We start from the raw sequence: 20,850 nt of genomic DNA on the forward strand, positions 1-20,850 counted from the left end.
AATTGGATGATATTGATCCATTTTTTTTTAAATCACATACTATTTGGTTCAGCAATGTTATTTCCAGGACTTTGTCCTGCAGAAGTACTTATATAATGCACAAAAATGTGTGGAGAAGAATGTTCATTGCTGCATTATTGATAATGGCACAAAAGTGGAAGCTACTATAATATTTATCATTAGAAGAGTGGTTAGATAGATTGTGGTGTATTTGTGTAATGGAGTATGTTAACTAAGAGAAGTAGCTATACAAGTACTGGGGTTGAAAGGCTAGGCCCAGTGTGCCAGAATGTAGCCTCTCCAAGAAGGCTGAGTTTTTTATATGGCAGCTCAATGCTCCCAGAGAGAGGGTTGGGTGAACAAGGTAGATGCTTCATGGTCTTTTATGTCTTAGATTTGGAAGACACAGCATCACTTCTACACTACTCCATGGGTTGAAGCAGTGTAAGCCTACTTAGATTCAAGGGGAGGGAAATAAACTCTGCCTTTCAGAGGCAGAAGTGTCAAGAATTTGTGTCCATGTTTTATACCTGTGACACAGTCCTTACTTCTAGGGAGTAGGAAGTGGAGAAAGAAGATTTTGCTTTTCATTTTATACCTTTCTATATTATTTGATTTATTAAAAAATTGCCTGCATTGGTTTTGAGATTACAAGAGAGATAAAATAAGGAGAAAATAACTGGAGGAAAAGAGAGGCCAGGGGTAGATCTGCAAGTGGACGAACAGGTAGAAACAAGGAAGAAAGGCAGGTAGACCTGGCAGGGAGTGGTATAGGAGATAGATATGGGATGGATAAATGTGGAGGATGGTAGCAATTTGGTTTTGTGTTCATGCTGGGCACACATGGAATAGTCTTCTACCACAGCCCCTCATTGTCTATCTATCCTGCCCTTGGAAATGCTACTTATCCCTTAAGAAACAACTTGAGTGCCATCTGCTCTGTGCAATCTTCTCAGTCATAGCCCGAGCAGTCCCACCCTACTCTGTATTTTCATCGCATTTGTGTGAGTATACCTGCATAGAGCTCATGCCAGCTTGGCTGTTTCAGTTATCTGAGTGTTCTTCTGTCCCTCTCCAGAAACTGTCCTCAATGGCTGACACAATGTTTTGTCAAGTTCCTACATTTTCACAGTGCCTAGCACTATGTCTTACAGTGGGCAGTGGTATTTTGTAAAATATTTTTTAAATTAAAAAATTCCTTATTTAACAAACATTTATACAGTATTTAGTACCTGCTGGGTAATGTCCTCAAATATTGGCTTATTTACTCTCTCATAACAACCCCCTATAAGACAGGTACTATCATAGCCCTATTTTACAGAGGACAAAATTCGTGCATGGAGAGGTCGAGGAACAAGGTCATAAATCTAGTAAATGGTAGAGCTTGGAGTCAATCCCAAACACTTGGCTCTAGTCCTTTTATCACTGCTCTTTCCTTCCTCGGGACATAATGAAGCACATTTCTATATTTTCATATCTGTGAGTCAAGAAGAATGTTTCATTATATTTTGTAAAATATACCAGCAACCAATCAGAATTGAAATTCCATGTACAAACCACTCTCTGGATGGACATGCAGTAAAATAAGTAGAATGGCATTTGGGCTACTTGATGAGAGCTTTAGTATTTAACTTTCTCTTTCTCTTCATTGACTCCAACCTGGACCAGACAAGGCCTCCCAGGCAGTACAGAAAGATCCCAGAACATGATCAATGCCTAAGAAGGTCTACAGAGGGAACATTAGAGAAATATCGGAAGAAACCACTAAAAGAAGGGAACAGAGGTTCAGGAAAGGGCTGGGATGCGGGTAGAAAGTAACTTGAAAAAAAATATTCGTAGGTATTGTATGAAGAAGTCTTGTGGTTGAAAACTCCAAAATAATGAGGTCACACATTTATTTTTACCAACCTACCTTCCCAATGATTGCAGAGATACTATTATACAAAGAAAGAGAAGTAATCAATTTCCATGTTTGTTATCATGGCTGGTATTAAAATAGTGCAGAGACCTTGGACAAGCTACTATTTGACAAAGTGTTACAAAGTTGGAAGGAAATAGAGGAGTCAGATAGTTTCATCAGGCCTATTTCCACTTTATTCAGAAGGGGGTTTAATTTAGAGGTAGGGATTGACATGAAGGTTAAGTCAAACACAGAAGTGCTTTGTATCAAGTTTTAGTTTCACTTTGCTTTGAGGTTGCACAGATAAACAGTGAAAATACAGGAGTGTCCAGTATTAGTCCTCTTGCTTGCTTATTGCTTTTTATCATCTGAACGACTTGGTGCTAATTTCTAACATTCAACATTTATGGACTTCCAGGAACTCATAAATGTCACATCAGGCTGCCTCTTGGTGAATTTTTAATCAAGGGGGAGAATTTCAGCTACAAATAGACCAAGAATCAAGAGGCCCGCTATTGATCGGTCAAAGTGGCACTTATGAACCTGAGGTTGAAGCAGTTTGGATAAAAGGATTCTGGGCTTTCTATGGCCCCAGAGACATCTTTTTCCATCAAGTCCAGGTTAGTATCAGATATCCGCTCCAAGTTATTGAATAGTAGCAAATAATATGAGGTCTCTTAAAGGCCCATACAAATAGATATAAATTGAGAAGAAAAGCCAAATGTCTGGCTCAAGCCAAATATCATCTCGGCCAGATATCCTCTGGATGTTACACTCCAATCCCCAAGCAAATGGTCCCATTCTTCCTTCCATAGGGCAGAATATCTCCCTGGGTAGTGGGTCAAGGCCCAGATGCTCTGGCTATTCTGTGCCGGACAGGGGCTGACCTCTAAGTCTGAGGCCTTGAATTGTCCCTGCAGAGATACAGAGCGGTGCTTGTTATGTCAGGGATCACTCAGCCCAGTGAATGATGTCTCTCACTAATGCCAAGCCGTGAATCATTGGTCTGTGGTACTGTAAAATTAACATGCACCACTATAAATAACTCATCTGTAATGGGCTGTCATTGATGGCTTTTTGGAAAGGTTTGACTCAGGAGTTAGGGTTTTAATGACTGTAATTGAAATTAGATGAAAAGCATCAGTATTGTGCTTTTATCCTGACCCATGCGAGGACAAATTCCATTATATGTCAAAACAATTATGCTGTGTCAAACCTGAGGGACAGGATGCCGTAGCACTTCTCCTCAGCACCTTGGACTGCTGTCTCCTGAGATGTCACCTGGTGAGTGACAGGGCACATGCGAGTCACTCCTCGGTGCTGTTTCTTCACAAAGGGCTCTGCTGTAACAGAGACGGGCACTGCTGGAAAAGCAACCCCACCCCAACTCCCAGATGAGAGCTATTATCAGCAGGAAGGGCCATTATTATTAATAACAAGGACAGTCCTTTGTATAGAGGAATATGGTTTACAAAGCTCTTTCACTTCCATGATTGCATCTAATCTTTACCAAGGCCCCAGAGGTAGGTCAGATGCTGCTGCTATTATCATCCTCAGATGTACGAAGGGATGGAGGCTCAGAGAGCTAGGTGACTTGCCCAAGGTCACACAGCTAGTGAGTGATGAAGTAGGAACCAGGAACCTCTGATCTGAAGCGTTTCTACACCCTAGTGCCCCCTAACGATGGCCTGGTGTTTGGTGTTGAACGTCTTTCTCCTCTGGTCCCACCAGCATGCTTCTGGCTTCTGTAAAACACTGGATCCTAAGTGATTCTGGGAGACCCTTCTTGATCATTAGCAGGAAAATCAAAACAGCCGAGGGAAAAAGTAAACATAGCATATTTTTCACTGACTTGCTCTAATGCTAAACAGCTTTTTCTAGTACAATTTGAGTCATGAGTGGAGGTTTCAAGCAGGTCAGTGAAGAGTTTTTGAAACAGGCAGGAGTGCTTCAGTCCTTTCTTTTCATTTTGCTGCTGGTGTAATAGAGCGCTTCAAGAGTTTCATTTCAGTGGATGCTGAGTATTAGGAGGGGGCTGAACTGTCACAAGGAAAAGTCCCAGGATCAGGGAGCAAGGCCCTCAGGGACACTCCTTCAAAGCCCAGCCCCCTCCACTTTCCCTAAAATCAGAGGCAGCTCTACACAGAGATTTTCCAGCCCCCTGCCTGTGTCCCAGGAAGGCTGGTGCTGAAGTCACTGCCAGGCCCTTCAGCCCTGTGGTGGCTGTTCCTGGCCTTGGTCTCAGGAGACAGACAACCTTAGAAGGAGGAGAAACCATATGCTTCAGCCATTATCTTCTGAACCTCTGGGCCCCAGACAATTAATCGGAGGAGCTGAGCCCATGTGTGTCTCCAGCCCTAACATCTCCCCAACAGAGCCGGTGCCACACCGGTGGAGGTTTGCAAATGAACACGCAGCATACCTTTGTTCATACAGCATGTCACCATTCCCCACCTGGAGACAGCTCTGTAATCCTCCTGTGCAAAAATAACAAGTCCCACGTAGGATTGCGTGCATGGTCTAATTACACGTAACAAAACAGCTCGTCTCAGGAGACAAGGAGTGTTTGGTAGTAAATTAAGAGATGCAAAAGCCACTGCGAGCCATGCTGATTAATCCAGCTCTCTAGCAATGGGGAAGGATCCTTGAGAAATGGGTTTGCAGTTGGATGATAATTATATGCCCACTATGGGGGCTTTTCATGTACACTAGCTTTTGTGTGAAGGGGAGGGAATGTGACTGGGATGGAGACTGCAGAGCTGATTCATTCAGTGCTGTGTTGACAGAATGGAAATTGCTCCAGAAAACACTAATACTTATTAAATGGGTAAAACACCAGGGAGCCCACCTGCACTGGCTCGAGATGCCTCACGCTCCCATTTAAGATGGGACTGCATCTGTGCACACTGAAACCTTTATCCAACTTTGCCCATAAGAATTGTGGATTTATTTGACTTGCCTTACACCTTTCGGCACCAAGCTCACAGAGCCACTCTGAACTCCAGTCCATGGGGACCTTATTGATTAAAGGGAAGACAGAACAAACACTTTAGAAAAACGGAGAAAAACATGCTTACAACTAATGAAAACTATAAAAATAGATGGTGTGTGTCAGGTAGGGGCTAGGGGGAGGGGTACATGCATGGGCACATGCATAATGCTTTATGGTGAATACCCAGTCCTAAACTTTTAAGCAAGATGTGTGTTTGAAATTTTGGCTTTGCCACTTCCCAGCAGCCAACTGACTCACCGGGCTTTAGCTTTCTATGTGCAATATGGGATTAGCAATTATTTCTGCCCTTCCTTCCTTGGGGGTTGTTGTGGAGATCAAGTAGGAAAAGTGATGTGAAAATGCCTTCCAAACTGGAAAGCACTGGACAAATGTCACTTTCCCTGATATTAGCACAATGTCTAGCACATAGCAAGTGTCTAATAAATATGCTAGTTGATGGATTGATAGACAGATGCTAAGGGGTGAGAATGGAATTATTTGAAACATTTGGAAATTTCAAGGGATATTTGCTATAAATTGTGGATTTTTAACAGAATTTTTAAATGGGAAGGAGGGGTGGAGCCTTGCTGGGAAGAGCAGAAAAATACTCCTGACTGTAGAGATGAGAAAATCTAAGTGAGAAGAGCATATTTCATTGGGTAGAGTCTGAGTAGAGAAGAAGTTGAAGGAAATTAGGTAAAGGATGGAGAAAAGGAGAATTAATGGAAGGCTGAGAGATCAGAGGGTAGATGCTGGGGTAGAGCCTGCCCTTGAGAAAACAGCTGATTGCATGGAGATCTATGCAAAGATGGGCATCCATGCAAAAAATGAGTATCCATGCAAAGGTGGGTATCCAAGCAAAGATAGACATCCAGGCAAAGGTAGGCATCCATGCAAAGATGGACATCCATGCAAGGCAAGAGAAAGGCAGGTTGGAGTTGGAGAACAGAATAGATAGAATGAAGACATGTAAAGCTCAGGGCCAGAATCTTGAATTCTATTGCTTCCAGAATCTTTTGTGGTGGTGACAATTGGGGATTGGTAGATAGGGGATGGGATGGGAATAGACAGGATGGTCATGAACTTGATCTCTGGCATTGCCCAATAAAGTGCTTATTGGAGGGTCCCATCCCAATAAAGCATTCCAGTATCTTAGGGAATGAAGTAGTTCAAGGATCTTAGTCTACAGCAATAAAATCCCCAAGGAGCTGAAAACAGCCTGTGAACTTTCCAGGGGAGGTGCACACCCCACACCCCATAACCCCTGCTTTTAATGCATACTTTTCTACACAGTCTGTAATTCATAAGAATAAGAAAGAAAATACATTTTCACTACAATAGAGAGAACTTCTGTGAGAATGGAACCGTGTTTTGAATGTTTTAATATACAGAAATTGACACCCGTCTACTTCTATTCAAAAACCCTCTCTCTGGAATAGCATAACAATGCTTTCTCCTCTATATTTTCCTTGCATGCTGCCATGAACTGCTGTTGTGAAGCAAATCCTTCTGTTGCAATCTTTTATTTTTACCTCCCCCTACCACTTTGTAAATCTCTTTCTTTCTCTAAAATATTAAAGTGTGGCAAAAGCTGTTAAGTGACTAAGATATGGACCCTTCTGAGTCAACAGATCTGCCCCCCTATATATCTTTGAGTCATAGCTGCTAACATTTCTTGACACAATCCAGTTTTTCTTTTGATTGTTTTTTCTCTCCTGGTATCAAGGCTTACAAGAATTTCAAAGTGTTTGGGGATGGGAGGTTTCAGGCCACCCTTACCATCATCAAGAGCTCCTGACAAGTAGCACAAGAATATGAAATAATATGTTAATTTCTTGGCACAGCTCAGATACCTCTTTCCTCCTACTGACAAATCATTTCGGGGGGCTATAAACGCTGCTCTTAGTGTGCCTCCAAGAGTTCCAAATAGCCATTTCCATGTGGTGACCACCCACACCCTGCATGTTCACATCATGGTACAGAGAAGACAGTGGAAATTCAAATCTGCATCCTATACTTACTAGCTGAGATCTTTGAACAAGTCACTTTACCTCTCTGAACCTCAATTCTTCATCTATGAGATGGAATAAAAATATAGAACCAGGAGGACCGTTGTGAGATAAAGTGTGATAATGTGTGTGTGCTTAGCACCCAAGGGTCTCTCATTAGGTGTGAATTCATTCGTTTTTCTCCTTTTTCATTTAAAGCCTCTCTCTCTCATTTTCTCTCTCTCTGCAAAGGCATATATCATCTTTGGATGGATGCATAAGAAATTGACAACAGTGGTTGCTTCTAGAAAGGCTGTAATCTGATATAGAAAGATGATTTTACCTTTCACTGTACAACCTTCATACTATTTGAAATCTTTGCCATGATCGTGTATTGCTTAAAAATATTAAGCAATATATGTACATTTAGAAATTCTGAGTTCCAAACTTTTGGTCCTTTTTTATCAGTATCCTCTCTTCCTTTCAGTTTGGATGTTTCATGCTGAACAGGCACAGAAAGAAAATCCCGTATGTGTTGGTTTCTGTTTTGACATGCCAAATATTCACTGTGGGACTTACCTTGTAGTGTAGAAGACCTCCAAATTTAAGAAGTACTGGGAAATAGATGGACTTTAAGTAATAAAGGGTTGGACAACTGGATAGCCATTTGGGAAAAGATAAAAATGGATTTATATCCTACACCCTCACCCAAAATAAACTCCAAACAGATCAGAGAGTTAAATGTAAAAAAAAAAGTAAAAAAAAAAAAAAAAATGAAACCTTGAATGTACTAAAGAAAACATGGGTGAATTACTTTATGAACTAGAAGAAAACATGGATGAATTACTTTGTGTATATGGAAAAAGCTTTGCTAACCCTGACTCAAAATCCAGATTTAATATATGAAAACATTGACAAATTTCATTCTATTAAAACCCAAAATTTTTGGCCGGGTGCGGTGGCTCATGCCTGTAATCTCAGCACTTTGGGAGGCCAAGGTGGGCGGATCACCTGATGTCGGGAGTTTGAGACCAGCCTGACCAACATGGTGAAGCCTCATCTCTACTAAAGATACAAAAATTAGCCGGGCATGGTGGCACGTGCCTGTAATCCCAGCTACTCGCGAGGCTGAGGCAGGAGAATTGCTTGAACTCGGGAGGCAGAGGTTGTGGTGAGCTGAGATTGCGCCACTGCACTCCAGCCTGGGCAACAAGAGCAAAACTCCGTCTCAAAAAAAAAAAAAACAAACCCACCCCAAATTTTTGCATGGCAAAAACATCACAAATTCAAAAGACAAGTAACTAAATTGGAAAGAGTATATGCAATAGATATCACAGAGAAAGGGCTAATATCCCCCTCATACATATAGAACATTTGAAAATCAAGAGATGAAAGTCCAAAAACTTGAAAGAAACATGAGCAAAATAAATAGCTGTTTCACAGAAAAATGTATGCAAATGGCTTTTAAACATACAAAAAGTTACTCAAACTTACTTATAATAAGAGATATAAAAACAAAATTACACTTAAGATACTATTTTTTGCCTCTTAGATTGGCAGAATTCTAAAGGTTGACAGCACACACTTTCAGTGAGTCTGTCAGGAAACAGATACACTCATAAATTGCTAGAGAGAGTATAAAATGATCGGTTTCCAGGGAGGAGAATGTGGTATATCTAGGAAAACTATGCATTTACCCTTTGACTTAGCACTTCTTCTTGTTGAGATTTACTCTGAGATACATTTCCACAAACATGAACCACTAAGATAAGGTAAGTTTTAGAGACGTTATTTATTGTAACAAAATGTTGGAATTGTTGTTACCCTTCTGTCGTAGATAAGTTGCATAATCTGTGGTACATCCATACAACACAATGCACACAATGTAAAAAAGAATAAAGCATCTCTCTATGAACTGATAAGAAATGTTTTCCAGGATATGTTGTTAAAGGCAAGAAGCAAGATGTGAAAGAATGCATATAGTATGTTATCCTTTGTGTAAGAAAAAAAGAAAAAACCCTCCAAACCCGTGTACTTATTTGCTTATTTTTGCAAAAAAAAAAAAATGTAGGATGCATGAAACAGAATCTGATGAAAATGGTTGCATATTTCGGGTGTGTGGGAAAAGGGTGGCAGGGTTAGGGATAGTACTGAGATTTCTTTGAATATACCTTTTAATATAACTTTGACATATAAGTCATATAAATGTTTTATATACTGTATGTTAAAATGAAATTAAATCAAATCAGTAAGGGTGAATACAAAGCAAATCTTAAAGCTGAATATAAGATGAAACAAAGAAAGTCAACTATATGTCAAATTGACAACCTAACTGTACAGAAATTAAATAACTAATTCAAAAACTTTTGAATGCAGCATTCTGACTGTACATTCTTAGTGGGTGATAGTCTAAAAAAAAAAGATCTGTAATGGCATCTTAAACGTATTTAGTCAGCTTGTTGTTGGTAGTTGTTTTGGTACAGTAATCCCCAAACTATTTTGAATATGTTGTAGGACTGAGCCATGAGTTAAACATATTGATGGAGTTAGGAATCAGGGAGAAGGAGTATGCAGACATAGGATAGGGAAAGATGAGGAAGAATCCTGGATATTTTTTTTTTTTTTTTTCTTTTTTTTTTTTTATTATACTTTAGGGTTTTAGGGTACATGTGCACAATGTGCAGGTTTGTTACATATGTATCCATGTGCCATGTTGATTTCCTGCACCCATTAACTCGTCATTTAGCATTAGGTGTATCTCCTAATGCTGTCCCTCCCCCCTCCCCCCACCCCACAACAGTCCCCGGAGCATGATGTTCCCCTTCCTGTGTCCATGAGTTCTCATTGTTCAGTTCCCACCTATGAGTGAGAACATGCGGTGTTTGGTTTTTTGTCCTTGCGATAGTTTACTGAGAATGATGTTTTCCAGTTTCATCCATGTCCCTACAAAGGACACGAACTCATCATTTTTTATGGCTGCATAGTATTCCATGGTGTATATGTGCCACATTTTCTTAATCCAGTCTATCGTTGTTGGACATTTGGGTTGGTTCCAACTCTTTGCTATTGTGAATAGTGCCGCAATAAACATACGTGTGCATGTGTCTTTATAGCAGCATGATTTATAGTCCTTTGGGTATATACCCAGTAATGGGATGGCTGGGTCAAATGGTATTTCTAGTTCTAGATCCCTGAGGAATCGCCACACTGACTTCCACAATGGTTGAACTAGTTTACAGTCCCACCAACAGTGTAAAAGTGTTCCTATTTCTCCACATCCTCTCCAGCACCTGTTGTTTCCTGATTTTTTAATGATGGCCATTCTAACTGGTGTGAGATGGTATCTCACTGTGGTTTTGATTTGCATTTCTCTGACGGCCAGTGATGAGGAGCATTTCTTCATGTGTTTTTTGGCTGCATAAATGTCTTCTTTTGAGAAGTGTCTGTTCATGTCCTCTGCCCACTTTTTGATGGGGTTGTTTTTTTCTTGTAAATTTGTTTGAGTTCATTGTAGATTCTGGATATTAGCCTTTTGTCAGATGAGTAGGTTGCAAAAATTTTCTCCCATTGTGTAGGTTGCCTGTTTACTCTGATGATAGTTATGGGAAAGGATTCCCTATTTAATAAATGGTGCTGGGAAAACTGGCTAGCCATATGTAGAAAGCTGCAACTGGATCCCTTCCTTACACCTTATACAAAAATTAATTCAAGATGGATTAAAGACTTATATGTTAGACCTAAAACCATTAAAATCCTACAAGAAAACCTAAGCAATACCATTCAGGACATAGGCGTGGGCAAGGACTTCATGTCTAAAACACCAAAAGCAATGGCAACAAAAGCCAAAATCGACAAATGGGATCTCATTAAACTAAAGAGCTTCTGCACAGCAAAAGAATCCTGGATATTTAATTCCAATGAGAGGAATCAGTCTAAACTCAGATGTGTCCATTGAAATAGCCTAAAAGCAACAAACTCCAGTGGCAATCAGTTCACTTAACATCCAGACTTGGTTTCTTGTTTTTAATTGGCTTAAAACAACAATAAACATGTATTACCCTCATAGTCTCTGTGTATCAAACATTTGGGAGTGGCATAGACAGACAGTTCTGGCCCAGGATCTCTTGCAATGTCATCTGAAGGCTGACCTGGAGCTGACTGGGTCTACTTCCAAGATGGCTCATCCCATGGCTGGCAAGATGATGCAGCTTGCTGCGTAGAGGCCAGTGTCTGCCCACATGCCCTTCTCCACAGGCTGCTTGAGTGCCCTCACAGCATGGTGGCTGGCATCCCCCAACTGAGTGAGCAATCCAAGAGAGACTAAGGCTGAGGCTGGGATGTCTTTTATGACCTAGCCTCACCAGTCCCACACTGTCACTTTCACAGTATTCTGTTGATCACACAGAACAGCCACGATTCAGCGATTCTGTTGATCACACAGAACAGCCATGATTCAGCGAGACAGGACTACATGAGGATATGAACAGCAGGCAGCAAGGATCATTTAAGCTGAGAGCTAAAGGCTGAGTAAAGCAGCTAGTCGAGTGAAGAGAGTGAAAGAAGTACACTTCTTATAAGTCACGGGACAGAACTTTGAAATAAGTTTATATGACTAGGGAGTAAAGATGAGGCCTGATTTGTGGCAATTCTTGCAAGTTTTGTAAAGAAGCTTAGTTTTTTTAATAAAGCCAATAAACCATCAAAGTGTTTATATTTTAGTAAGATCACTCTGGTTATTACATGGAGGGTGGACTGAAGGAACAAGGATAGGGAACAGGAATGGCAGTAAAGAAACCAGGAGACTATTGAGATGATCCTGACAAGAAATGGCAACTTGGACTACGGCGGTGGCAATAGAGGTGACAAAAGTGGGCAAGTGCTGAGAGACTTAGGAGACAAACATACATGACCCAATGTTTGGATATATGGATCACACATTAGAGAGGAATCAAGGCTGGCTCTGAGGTTTTTGACTTGTGTATATGAAAGGAACAGCAGGTTTGGGGATTAAAAAAAAGTGTATTTAACATGTTGAGTTAGTAGTGCGTACACACATGGAAATGTCCAGGAGGCAGTGGGCATATGGGACCTGGGATCAGGAGATATGCCTGGACATCAAAAATTATGGTTACCAGAATAGCCAGATCTTAGTTCCTAAATACCATTCCCTGCTAAAAGAAACCAACACTTCTGAGAGACAGGGCTAACTACAGTTCTGCAGCCTGGAACATCTTCTTGTCCCAGAAGGCAAAGGAGAGCTGAAAGACGGATGGAGGCTTATCAAAAAAAGTCATGAGCTGGCTTGAAGGAGTCCTCACTAGTTAAACTTGAGACAATGTGAATATCACAAAGAATAATGATGGTAATGGAGTATAACATAATAAACACAGAGTCCAACGTGATACTAAAAAATTAAAGTTAGCATTTTAAAAAGTGGTAAAATCCAAGTAAGATCTGTAGTCTAGTTCATCACGTTGTGCCAGAGTCAATTTCCTGGTTTTGATAACATAATATGGAAGGTGTTATTATCACTGGGGGAAGATAAGTTTGGGGTACGCTGGATCTCTCTGTAATATTTTTGCAACTTCTTGTGGGCTTAGTATTATTTCAAGATAAAAAGTTAACAAAAAAAGGGTATATGTGTATGTGTGTTGGTGGTCGTATTCTTCACGGAAAAATTTCAGCCTTTACTTGTAGAAGAAGTGATAGAATTAGAAGAGGTAGCATTTACAGCAACCAGTGGACTAATTGATTCAGGCAAAGGTCATTAATGCATGACAAAAACCACTGGGTGAATGCTATTAGAGAATGGGATAGTCCCATCGTCTCACTCCCTGGATTATTCATTACCTACAGAGGGTAAAGGAGCATTTATGGTGGAGAAATCTGGCTAACATCACCCTAACCAAGTAACAGAAGGAAATGACTGCCTCACTAGTTCCTGCTCCTGAACTTTTGACAGCAATGTAGGGTTATTATCAGTATTGACATAAAATGGCATTTTGAACTTCCTGATGTGCTGGGATGAAAAATATGCAACACCACCTAGGTAGTATTTATGCCAAACATGTCTAATCTGAATTCAATAATGAAGAAACAAACATAGAAATTTAGATTAGAGGACATTCTACCAGACAACTAGCCTGAGCTCCAAAACTATCAGCCATGAAAGATAAAATAAAGTGAAATAAAAAAATATGTAGCAGACCATTCTAGATTAAATAGACTAAGGAGACTAAAGAAAATGACATGCAATAGATGATTTTTTTACTGGATTCTGGATCAGAAAAAAAGTTTTAAAGAACATTATTAAGACAATTAGAAAAATGTATATATAGACAGTATTTTAGGCAATACTATTGTAATAATATATTGGGAAGTAAATATATTGGTAATGCAAAAAAACATCATGCTTGTGTAGGATAATACCCTAGTTCTTAGAAAATTTAAGATATCTGTAACTAATTTTCAAGTGGTTTAGCAAAAATATTCAATTGAGGGAGACACACACATACACACACACAAACAAACAGATCAAAACGTTAGCAATCGAGAAAGATAAATGAGTTTTCACCATATTTTCAACTTCCTGCAGGTTTAAAATTTTCAAAATAAAAACTTGGGGAAAATATGATAAACTAGCATTAGTTTATCTATAAATTATGTCATTATCCTGCATCTAAATTTGAATTCCTTCCCTTTCAGTTCATCCCTTTCCCCACATCTCAGCATGATATAGCAAGAGTTGTCTGGGGCCTCATAGCCCAATGGGGCCCAGGCTTGAACAAATTTGCAGAGAAGTTTTGCGGCCTGCTGCCACCTCTGGGCTCTGCTGCTGCACAAGCAGGGACTATTGGTGGAAGCTGTTTGGCTCATCACTGAACCTAAAAGGGTGTCTGGGGCGCTGCAGGGCCTCAGTGGCCTAAGGCTTCATGAGCCCTTCTGCTTAGAGAGTTAATGCCTGGGACTAAAATCTGGGGTAACAGGACGGATTTCTGCTCAGCAGCAAAAGCTGCCCCAGCCTTCCTTATAAAATGGAGACTGCAAATAAAATTCCTTGTTTCCAGGAGAAAGGTGTACACCAACCACTGTTTTTTTTGACACAAAGTATCGCTTTGTCTCAAAGGGTGTAGTGCAGTGGGGCAATCTCAGTTTGCTAAAACCGCCTCCCAGGTTCAAGCGATTCTCCTGCCTCAGCCTCCTGAGTAGCTGGGATTACAGGCGTGTGCCACCATGTCCAGCTAACTTTTGTATTTGTAGTAGAGACGTGGTTTCACCATGTTGGTCAGGCTGGTCTCGAGCTCCTGACCTCAAGCAGTTCACTCACCTTGGCCTCCCAAAGTGCTGGGATTACAGGCATGAGCCACTGCGCCTGGGCCACCAACTGCTTTTGGATGGGTCCACTATTATTGTGGAATATTCACATAACCAGCCATGACCATCTAACTAGCCAATAAACCAACCAATAAATGCATCTACTCATTCAACACATATGAGCTGGGTTGCTTGCTTTGCACTGTATATTGGAGCTGCAAAGACAAGACACAGTCCATTCTACTAAAGAATGGATTGGCCGGGTGTGGTGGCTCACACCTCTAATCCCAGCACTTTGGGAGGCCACGGCAGGCGGATCACCTGAGGTCAGGAGTTTGAGACCAGCCTGACAAACATGGAGAAACCCCATCTCTACTAAAAATACAAAATTAGCAGGGCATAGTGGCTCATGCCTGTAATCACAGCTACTCCAGAGGCTGAGGCAGGAGAATCGCTTGAACTCGGGAGGCGGAGGTTGCAGTGAGCCGAGATCGCGCCATTGCATTCCAGCCTGGGCAACAAGAATGAAACTCCATCTCAAAAAAAAAAAGAGTGGATTGTGTATCTGGGGAACACAGACCACAGATTATTGCCACACAATAATTGGTAAATGCATGATAGCAATTTTCATATTGTAGTACTGAGGTAGTGCACCAAACCTAAGTTAGGAGAGGAAGGCATGAGAGAAAACTTCTTGGAGAGAAAGAATATTTTCTTTCACTTTTAAAACTATTTCCTTTTGTCCCCAAAGTCAAAAATAGATCAGGAACTACGGTCCACAGTAGGAGAGGGGTGAAAAGTGGTTTTAAAAGTTTTATCAGGCTTCTTTCATTTTTTTTTTCCATCTCTGCAGTTGGGCTAGAGTGATCATCTCATCCTCATTTGCCTGGGACTTGGCTGGTTTTAGCATGAAAGTCTTGAGTCCCAGAAAACCCTTAGTTCTGGCCAAACTGGGACCATGGGTCACCCTATGACCCTCCCATCTTACCACAGAATCTTTATATTATGAAGAATCGCATGTGACGAAAGAATTGAATAACATGCTAGCTCTGGGAATTCTGAAGTGGATGAAGAGAAATGAGAAGGGTAAAAAAGCTAATCTCATTTCTTCATTTTCCATAGAAGTCAGATAGTGAACAATCATGGTGCCTAGAGGGCTTGCTTCTCCTGCCCACTGTACCTTGTTGCTGCACTGCCTTCCTCCTGGCATGTTCCCTCCTCTTCGTAAGTATATCCACATCTTCCCTGTCCAGGCCTTGCTGAAACCTTTTCCAACTGTTCTAGCTGAAAATTATGTCCTCCATCCCCTACCCTGTGAAATGTGGGCGCTTATTGTCGGTGTGCTCTTGTGTTACGTGGCAACTCTTAGAGTTAGAAAGAGCCACAGAGAACTCGAAAGGAGTTCAGAAATTTATGGATTCATGTATGGCTTCATTCATTCTTTCGTTTGTTCATAACTAGTTCTTAGAAAATTTAAGATATCTGTAACTAATTTTCTTTTTTTTTTTTTTTTTTTTTTTGAGACGGAGTCTTGCTCTGTCACCCAGGCTGGAGTGCAGTGGTGCAATCTCGGCTCACTGCAAGCTCCGCCTCCCGGGTTCACGCCATTCTCCTGCCTCAGCCTCTCCGAGTAGCTGGGACTACAGGCGCCTGCCACCATGCCTGGCTAGTTTTTTTGTATTTTTTTTTTAGTAGAGACGGGGTTTCACCGTGGTCTCGATCTCCTGACCTCGTGATCCACCCGCCTCGGCCTCCCAAAGTGCTGGGATTACAAGCGTGAGCCACCGCGCCCGGCTGTAACTAATTTTCAAATGGTTTAGCAAAAATATTCAACTGAGGGAGAAAAACACACAAACACAGAGAGAAAGAGAGAGAGAACACAAACAGATCAAAACGTTAGCAATCAAGGGGAACGAAAGATGAGTTTTCACCATATTTTCAACTTTCCGCAGGTTTAAAAATTTTCAAAATAAAAACTTGGGGAAAATACGATGAACTGACATTAGTTCATCCATAAATTATGTCATTATCCAGCACCTAAATTGGAATTCCTTCCTTTCAGCTCATCCCTTTCCCCACATCTCAGCATGATATAACAAGAGTTGCCTGGGGCCTCACGGCCCAGTGGGGCCCAGGCCTCAAACAAATCTGCAGAGAAGTCTTGCAGCCTGCTGCCACCTGGGCACGGGAGATTCCAAGATGAATTGGGTCCTATCCTTGAGGAGCCCCTACATGTTAGGGAGGTTGTTGGATACATGAGCAGATACAACACGTGGCAGAATGTGTTGGATGGAGGCTGAGCACTGGTGAGCAGTTGTTACTGGAGCAGATACTGAGAGCGGTAGATACTGTGCTAAGTGCTAAAGGGGTAAAAAGACCTTTAAGATTTTACAATCAGTGTAGGGTCAGCAGCAGATCTGAAAACACATGATTTTAATACCATATGGTAAGTGCTACAGAAAACATAAGCCTAAGGTCTCTGAGGATGCAGATAGGAATATTGAGCCAAGCAGGGGACTGAGTCAGGACCATGGGGATTGAGGATGTGGCATCTGAGCTGACTGGTTGGAGGTCTGCAAAAAAGATGATAAGGGCAATAGGCACAGGGAGAGATTGGCAGATTAGGGACAAATTTAGCAGAGCAAATCAGTGGGGCTTCGTAACTGATTATAAGCGCAGGGAAAATCTTATGCCTTCTTGTGTTGTGTCTTCTGGGATGTCTCGTACAGTATGCTGCACATGGTAAGTGTTTAGCATATACCTGTTGATTGAGTTAGCTGAGACATTAGGCAGAGTCTGAAAACTCCTCAGACTGAGAAATGGCATTTAAATTGTATGTGTGTCCGTGTATGTGTGTGTGCAAGAACTATAAAATGCAACAAATTTTAGGAAATACTGTAATGCTGCTGTGGACTCTTCTTGGAAAGTAGTTATGGCACGAAGCAAGAGGACCCAGTAGAAGAAATATTTCTCTTTATGTCTTTGTCCTGTTTCTTCATTACTGCAAGTCCCATCCTTATTCATTTAGAACTGATTAAGAAGTAAAATAAAATTAAAATATGTAAGTAAGTGTCCTATCTCCCCATCCCTTCTATCTCAACATATGCATGAGCTTGTGCACACACACAGACACACACACACACAGATTTTTTTTTTTTTTTTTTTGAGATGGAGTCTCACTCTGCGGCCCAAGCTGGAGTGCAGTGGCGCCATCTTGGCTCACTGAAACCTCTGTCTCCCGGGCTCAAGCAATTCTCGTGCCTCAGCCTCCCGAGTAGCTGGGACTACAGGCACACACCACAATGCCTGGCTAATTGTTTGTATTTTAGTAGAGACGGGGTTTTACCATGTTGCCCAGGGTGGTCTCGAACTCCTGAGCCCAGGCTATCCGCCTGCCTCGGCCTCCTAAAGTGCTGAGATTCCAGGTGTGAGCCACGGCGCCTGGCCACACACATAGATTTATTGTTTATTTTGTCTTCTGTGCTGAGTTAATATATTCCCTCTATAGTCAAAATATACATGTATGTGGTTGGGAGTGGTGTGGACCTTTACACATGGGCTTTAATAAATATGCATTGATGTCGACCTCCAGGGTCACATCATCATTTGCCTGGATTTGAAGAGGAGACAGGATATTGCTGGATTCAGACGAACAGCTTCAATCTCTCACCCTTCTCCTTGAATTGCTAGGAGGGGTGGGAAGAGAGAGCACAGAGAAAAGTTCCCCTTCTGCCTTTGCATCTGTGCCAGAGACGTCCCCAAACACTTCTCAATCTGTTCTCTCCTGTGTGTGCCTCTCGCACACCTGCCTGCCGGGTGCTGCTGCAGCGTCAGCGGCTCCAGGGGCTGGTCTGCTGCAGATGGACCCGGCACAGCAGCTCCGGTTCCTCTGAGGTCCCGTGGCCAGAGGCAGAGAGAGAAAAGTGAAGGTTAGAGGTGGGGACAGAAGATTGGCTCTGGATGCTCCAACAGAAGTCGAGTGTCGTGGGGAGGGCAACTGCTTTTGTCTGGTTGTCTTGGCTTCTACTTGGAGAAATGCAGAATTCTTCAGTTGTCAACAGTGTTACTATAACATTTGCATCTTGGGATACTGTGGCTAGGACTCAGGTGCCACCTAGGAATAAAAGGAGGCCAAGTCCTCCCTTCTTTTCAGCCCCTGGGTCACTGGATGCTTTCCAATACACCCTTAGTCATAAGTGCCATCTATAACACATGTGGTGTGTTAATAGCTATTGAACACTGCCAGTGTAGGGGCGCTAGGCTATGCACCCTATATGTATCATGGTATTTCATTTAGTTACACCAGCATTTTAAGGCAAGCATTGCTATCCTTGCTTTACAGTTGAGGAAATCCAAGTCCTCAAGGCCAGTAAGTAGTAGAGTCAGGATTTAATTCCAGGGTGGCCGGGCTGCAAAGCCTCTGCTGTGCTGTCTCCCACCAGGTATAGAACACCACATTAGCACTGGGCTGAGTAGGGCAGCTCTTTATATCACAGGCCTATCTTTGGACCCTATTAGGTCATAAATTCGTTGAGAGTACAGACCATGCCTTATAATTGTTTTATGACACAGTCTCATTACCTGTGAAAAACAGAGCTAATCTTTCTGTTTATTCTCCAGTGAGTCAAACCAAATAATGTCCATGTGAGCCTTTGAAATACGGGGGAGAAAGTGGGATTAGGGCCTGAGGCATGAAGAAGAGCCCACGTGGCTCGTCTGGAAACCCACCCTCTGTCTTCTCAATGCCCTATTAGAGCTCGCTCAGTTCTTCCGCAGATTCCTCCTGGCGTTCGGTGCCGGATAAACAGTCTCTCAAATTTCTTACATGTTATGAGGCATTGCAGATGACTCTGTATAATCAAATATGCCATTCCACATCTCATTTGTAATTTCACAATTTAGCTCTCTGCGCCATTTAAGCACATGTAGAGCCTCTAGAGAAATCCTTATTTTTTTGCTAAGGCTTTTATATGTGAGTTTTGTGCTGATTTTGCTCTTTGCTGTATCTAATAAGATTCTCCCAAAGTTTTCTCACCATGAAAGGCTTTATAAAATTTAAGGAACCATGGAAATAAACCCCGGCCTATTACAAATCAACATAGGCCAAGGAAGTTGCAGGTAAGAGGCCCAGATTAGAAGGTCGATGTTCATTTCCTCTTGTGTCTATTCCTTTTGTGTTTGGTGTGACTGGGTCTCTGAAGAATGCTCAAACTGCTTTACAATTATGCAGTGCGTGGCAATTTACAAAGCACATCTTCATGCATTATATTTGGTTTGAGTTTTACAACCACCTTAGCAAGTGGGGCAGGGCAATTATTATTATGCCCATGTTACAGATGCGGAAACTGAGGATTGGAGAGGTTAAGTGACTTGCCTAATCCACTTAGCTAATGATAAGAATTAATTAATCAACCGTAAGTCTAAGAATCAAATATGGATTTTCTAATTACAAGTCTGGTGTCTTGTCTCCCTGTGAATCCAGTCTGCCTTCCTAGTGGGAGTACTTTGTAGCTGCTGAGCTGAGATTTCTGAGAGGAGATTGTGATGTCTGAAGTTTACTGCCCATTTACTTCTGGAATCCATCCACTTCTCTTCACCCCCAGTGCCACTCTCCCAGAGCCAGCCACTGCCATCTGTCACTTGAGTCACTGCTAGAGTCCTACATTGGTTTCTCTGCTTCTGGTCTCACCTCACTCGGGTCTAATCTTCATATTGCAGTGTAAATGACTTTCTTTTTTTTGAGACGGAGTCTCACTCTGTTGCCCAGGAGAGAGTGCGGTGGCGTGATCTCAGCTCACTGCAACCTCCATCTCCCCAGTTCAAGCAATTCTCCTGCCTCTGTCTCCAAGTAGCTGGGATTAAAGGCACGCGCCACCACGGCTGGCTAATTTTTGTATTTTCAGTAGAGATGGGGTTTCATCATGTTGGTCAAGCTGGTCTCAAACTCCTGACCTCGTGATCCGCCTGCCTCTGCCTCCCAAAGTGCTGGGATTACAGGCGTGAGCCACCTGCGCCCAGCATAAGTGACTTTCTTAAGTAAAAAAGAAAAATTATCCAGATGCTCCTTTTCTTAAAACACTTTGATTTCTCCCATGATCTTTAGAAAAACATCCAAACTCCCTCGCATGGTCTCCAAGGGTCTGCATGAAGTGATGCTGCTTACTTCTCTACCCCCACCTCCTGACACCCCCAGCCCCTTCCCACCACCAAACTCTCTCATGTTGGTATCTTTGTTCTCTTCTTCTTATGACTCATTGTCATCTTCCCTCTGCTTCATTTTTTTTCTCTGATCATGTTTAATAATTTTGGAGCAATTTGTAACCAGCTCCCCCTAAAAACTTATTTATAACTTGTAATTATCATCAGTAGTAGTAATGTTTATTTTTGCAGCATGGTTTAGCGTTTATAAAATCTCAATATTACTTCTGATGATTAGCATAATAACTGTGATGGGCAGGGATCAGATTTATAAATGGAGGCACTGAGTCTTGAGGATGTTAAGGGACTTGCCCACCTTCATGTCGTGAGTAAGTATTAGACTCAGCACTTGGGAATCAAGTCTTGAGAATCTAGTTCCCCCAACATCATGCAACCTATTTGCCTTGTTTATTAGCTTCTATAAAGCATTTTCAGGCAGACAGTATAAGGCACCATGG

The 20,850-nt window shown here is 41.8% G+C and overlaps 1 long non-coding RNA gene across 6 annotated transcripts in view; it reads left to right on the plus strand.

Annotated features, from left to right (window-relative positions):
* Positions 1-20,850, plus strand: part of LOC129478430 (uncharacterized) — an 87,700-nt gene that overhangs the window by 18,119 nt on the left and 48,731 nt on the right. For 5 of the 6 annotated variants that reach the window (XR_010119892.1, XR_010119891.1, XR_010119893.1 and 2 more), the window contains one exon: positions 2,319-2,520. This is a non-coding gene — a long non-coding RNA (uncharacterized lncRNA). Of the gene's footprint in view, positions 1-2,318; positions 2,521-15,316; positions 15,419-20,850 lie in introns of all 6 variants that reach the window. The other variant, XR_008656431.2, reaches the window with a different exon arrangement.

This window comes from Symphalangus syndactylus, chromosome 3 (genome assembly GCF_028878055.3).
Source record: "Symphalangus syndactylus isolate Jambi chromosome 3, NHGRI_mSymSyn1-v2.1_pri, whole genome shotgun sequence".
In the NCBI taxonomy this organism is placed as follows: Eukaryota; Metazoa; Chordata; class Mammalia; order Primates; family Hylobatidae; genus Symphalangus; species Symphalangus syndactylus.